Here is a 5,567-nt window from a genome sequence, read left to right on the forward strand (position 1 = left end):
CCATGTAGTATTTGGGACATACTTCTACTAAAAGTTTTATTTGTTATTCATCTGAAATTCAAATTCAATTGGGCTCCTATATTTGTATTTGTTAAATCCGGCAACGCTGGTCTCTACCATAAAGATTATAAGCAACTTGAGAGGAGGAATAATTATTCTTCTTGATGTCCTCATAATGCTTGGTATAGCTCCATAGTTTTCAGTAAATGTCCCTTGAATAAATGAATGGTTGAAGTGAGACACTTATGAGAGCACTTTGTGAAATCTACACAGCTATTTATTCAGGAAATACTTTTCCAGCACTTACAGTGTTCCATACACTGTTCTAACAGCAGCAATAAAGCACTTTTAAATATGCACCAACCATCTAATATTGCAGCTTTTAAATAATGTCTCCCAGGCTTTCGACTAATGGATTTTCAGGAAGTTAAATGGTTTTGTGTAATCCTTGATCCATACTATTTAATTGTCCTGATTGACTAAGGACCAAACAAACAGGTTCATGTGGCGTTTACATTTAGTGGAGATGGACAGATATTAAGAAAGTAAACAAATACATAAATAAGATCCTTTCAGACAGTAATAAAAGTGTTATGAACACAACCAAACCGGATAAAGTGATGAAGAGCAATTAAAGGTTTCTCTGAGGAGGTGACATTTGAGATGAGAAGGAGCCAGCCAGTCTGTGACAATCTGGAGAGCTTCATAGCAAGTTAACTCTAGTGAGGAGGAACAACTAGTGTGAGAAACAGAAAAAATGCCCCAAACTTCAAATCAAAATAGTGCTAGAGCTTCAAAAGAAGATAATTGCATGTGAAAGCATGTTCACCATCATTAGCATTCAGGCAAATGCAAATTAAGGCCACAATAAAATTATCATTACAATTACACTAGAGTAACAAAAATTTAAAAACCTGACAACACCAAATGCTGGTAAAAGACTAAAAACCTCATACACAGATGGTGGGAATGCAAAATGGTACAACCACTTTGAAAAACAGTATGGCAGTTTTCTTATAAAGTTAAACCTGTATTTATCATACAATTATGTGTATGTATGTATACCAGGGGGGAAAAAAAATACATGTCCACACGACTGCACACAAATGTTCATATTAGCTTTATTTATAGTAGCAAAACACTGGAAACAGCCCAGATCTCCAAGAACAGGTAAATGGGTCAACTAATTGTGGTATATTTGGGTGATGGAATATTGGGTTGTCGGGAAAGTCATGACGTATTTTTCTATGTTTTTCAATGCAAAAATGCATCATGAGTTTCCCGAAGACCCAATACATCTCAGCAATCAAAGGCACAAAATACTGATAACACAATTACACAGATAAATCTCAGACATTATGCTGAACCAAATGAGCTAGACACCAAAGAGTAGATACTATATGATTCCATTTATATGAAACTCTGGAGCAGGCCACACTAATGCATAGTGACAGAAAGCAGATCAGTAGCTGCCTGGGGGCAGAAGTGATGGTAGGATAAGGGAAATCAGTGTAAAAAACCATAAGGAAACTTTTTGAAGCGATGGTCATGTTCTCTATTGTGATTATAGTGGTGCTTATAGTGGTGTATATATATTGGTCAAAATCCATCAAACTTACATTTAATATGGGTGCATTTTATTATATGTTAATTATAGTTCAATAAAGTTGATATTTGTAAAACTGCTAGAAGAAACTATGTGTTATAAGTGTTAAAAGAATTCAGGATTCCTGAGGCCATATTGTAGTCACCAATTTGTATTGTCTCGTCCCTTCCCCTTCTCCTTCATCCCCACCCCCTTCCCAACTAGTAACCCTCAGTTTTTCCTCTGTGTCTCTGAGATTATTTCTGTTTACATTTCTTATTTATTCAGTTTTTTAGATAATCAATAATGTTGTAAATATTTTTTAGGGGGCCATTTGGACTCATGTCTTGTTAGGGAGACCACTTCATAGACGGTGTAGAGGCCTGACCACCGCACTGTATGTTTGAAGCTGATGTTGAATAATATTGTATGTCAACTATAATTATATATACATATAGTCACGGGATGTGGAGTAGAGTGTGGGAGTGGAGTCAATGGAATTATAATAGATAAGTATGATATTGGGGGTGGGAGGGCAGNGACATATTAGCAATGAATGTACTGAGGATGAGAGTACCCACATGAACTAGAATAAAAGGGAAAAAAAGAACCAGAAAACCGGACTTATGAGATGGCAAACTAGGTGGCATGTGTTCAACTTGGCAGGGTTCCTTGCAATAACTTCACACTATCCCAGGGCTGGCATTCAACACAGCCAAAGAGGCATGTTGACTGAATGAGCCTGAATCTCCAGTTAGATCTGGACAACAACCTCCTCTTGTTTCTTTGGGCTGGATCTCCAACTCCACTGATTGTTTCCAGATAGGCCTTTGTCCTGCCTTGAACTTGACCAGGCTTTTGCATTCCTGATCATGATTTTGGATCCTCCCAATGACTACTTTGTTTCTCTGGACTGTCAATGAATCCACAGACTATCTGGTTCAAGCACTCTTCTAGCTTGACTATGTTCTCATGCCTCTCCTCCCAATACTACCATCCTTCACCATAGAGCTCCCCACCAGCTCAACCCAATAGCAATTACATGTTGGAATTTGAAAGGCACTGGGAGGTCTCCTTCCTCATTACTTGTTTCTCTATGTGAGCTTTCCTAACATGCTCACGTAGCATTGGCAACTCCCTCTTTTGTACCCTTGTAAAATTTGTTGAATTGATTTGTTTATGTGCCTATTTCTTTTACTCAAGTTCGTAATGGGAGATACTAAGTATCATGTAACTTTTTTACTTCTCCAGTGTCTTGTGAAGGGCATTCAGGGAACATTGTAAGTCTTCAATAAATTCTTGTTAAATGCATGATGGAATGTTTTTATAATATAATCATCTTTTCTCTAACGCCAGATTGAACTTCTATTAGCAGTTGAATTATTTCCACTTAAATCACCCTAAAATCATCCTATCACTCATGGAAAAGAACACATCTACTTCTTGTAATGTCATATAAACTTTCAGAGTCTTCTATTCAACATAAGAATGTTGCATTTCTATATTATATTTTTATTTATGTGTTATTTTTTGAGATGATTAATTGTAATTGACATGAGAACTTAACTGTGTCCTAGGCACTGTTCTTAGTACTCACCTATATTATCTCCATAGTGCCTATGAAGTAGGTACTATTGTTATCTTGAAGAAACTAAATGTAGTATGGTTAAGAAAATTTTCCAAGTTGACAAAGCTAGTAAGTGACAGAACCAGGATTCAACCTAGCACCTAAGTCCAGAGCCCCTTCTTACCCACAGCGTACCCCACCTCAGAGAATAATCTGTTCATCTATCCAAAACACCAGACAATGAAGATACACCTTCAAAGACTGTGAAGAGAGAAGTAGAGACCCTGGAAATCAAAGTTATGAAGTGTAAAGGCAAAGCCTAAAATCCAAATTCTATAATTCCCTTGCTAGTTCTTTAGTTAAATATTGTATTAGTAGTCTTCTCAACCCATTGGACAAAACAGGGAGTGAGAGAACCTTATAATGCTTAAGCCCATGTAGATTCATTCCAGTGTCTCTATTATCTTTTTTTTAATTGTGAATCTTGAGCTTGTTGTTTTACTTGTCCTCTTTATTCTAGTTTATCTGCCTTATAGTATCCTCTCAGATACCTGATAAATGGACAGAGAAAGGGGTGACACATAGATTTAAAGACGTAAATTGGGGAAGAAGATAATGAGAGCTGCCAGTGAGAAAGTACCTCCTATGCCTGACTATCCTTATTATAGCTATCACCTCTGCCCTACAACTCACAGAAGAAAATGTAAAAAGAATGGACAATAAATGTGTGAAAAGATACTCAATTTCATCAGTAATCAGGCAAACTAAGACACCAGTGAGGTACCATTTCACATCCATCCAGATATTTTAAAGTCTGATAACATTGAGTGTGAGGAAATAGGAACAGTCAACCCCTGCTGGTGGGCATGTAATTTAAGATAACTGCATCAGAGAGTAATTTGTCAATATCTAACAAAGTTGAAGATTTATGATACTTTGTGCCCCAGAAATTCTGGTTTTAGATGCATCGTTAGAGAAATTCTCCCACATGCACATTATTTGAAGCATTTTTGCGTTGTACTAGGAAAAAAAATTAGAAACATAAGTGTACATGAATAAAAGAATGGATAAATAAATTCATATATATTCAAATAATGGAATAATACTGTGTAGCAGTGAAGTCAATAAACTTGATACATCAACATAGATTCTAAAAACAAAATGTTCAGTGAGAAAAACAAGTTAGTGGATGAGATGCCTACAGGACGATAACATTTATATAAACTTTGAAAACACACAATTCTAAATATTTTTATACATATGCACATATAGAACATAAGCAGAAAAATACGCATCAACATCGGAATAGTGATTGCCTGTACAATGAGGGTGATAAATAAGTCTAACGTTGAGAACAAAAGGGAACATGTTTAACATTTTCTTTCTTTTTACATATAGTCTGAAGCAAATAAGACAAAGTTTGTGAATTCTAGATAGTCACTATTCAGATGTTTATAATGTCACTCTTTTTGTTCTACTGTATGTTCAAAATATTTCAGTAAAGCAAAACAAAACAAAACAAAACAAAAAAACAACTCCAGTTTCAAAGGAGTTAAACACAGAGTCTAGTAAGAGACGCTTCAATTAAGGACAAAGTGGCTTGAGGACATGAATGGACCCAGACAGGGCCTATGCTCCAGAAACTGAATTATTGTCAGAGCCCAGCAATGCATCACCTAAGCAGAGGGCGGTTCCTTCTCAAGGCCAGCCACGATGTTATTTCCCAGTAAGAAAGATAGTCTGGACCTGTCGGACAACCTTTTTTTTTTTTCTTAAAGTCAGGTAGAGTTTCTGTAATTCACATTCTAATATTGCTTGTCTTTAGTAAACCTTGCCACCCACACAGACATGAGACTAATAATATTAAAGCAAAATTCAACTTCTAGTAAAATATGGTATGCACAGACTATGAAACAAAATTTCATACGTGAGCCAAACCAAATCCTTTTGGTGCAAAATTCTTATTTCCTTTGTGGTCTTTTCTGACATCTTGCTGTTAAAAGACTAAATTTTTATATTTTGAGGACTTGGGAGTCAACTTGAAGAGTTTCCTCAAAGATGGGACAATTTTAGATGGGACAATTTTAGTATGAATAAGAATAATATCTAGGAGGTCTAAATATATCAAATAATGTTTAAATCCATGAATTCATCACATGCACAGCTAGTCACCTTGAAGATGTTATTCATTTTGAAAATGGTGAATAAAAGGAAAGAATTGTTTCTTCTGCTTTTCCTATATGAACTATATCACTACATAATCAAATAATAGATGAGACAATGTTTCTGTTTATAAATGATCTTCAACATCTAAGTGAAGAAGAAAAGCGAGAACGTGAACATTGCCATTTTGCAACCCCTAAAGAATTAAGTCATCTGAACATTAAAGCATCCATAGCTGCTGAGAGCACAAGA

The sequence above is a fragment of the Hipposideros armiger genome, unplaced genomic scaffold (assembly GCF_001890085.2).
Source record: "Hipposideros armiger isolate ML-2016 unplaced genomic scaffold, ASM189008v1 scaffold_818, whole genome shotgun sequence".
In the NCBI taxonomy this organism is placed as follows: Eukaryota; Metazoa; Chordata; class Mammalia; order Chiroptera; family Hipposideridae; genus Hipposideros; species Hipposideros armiger.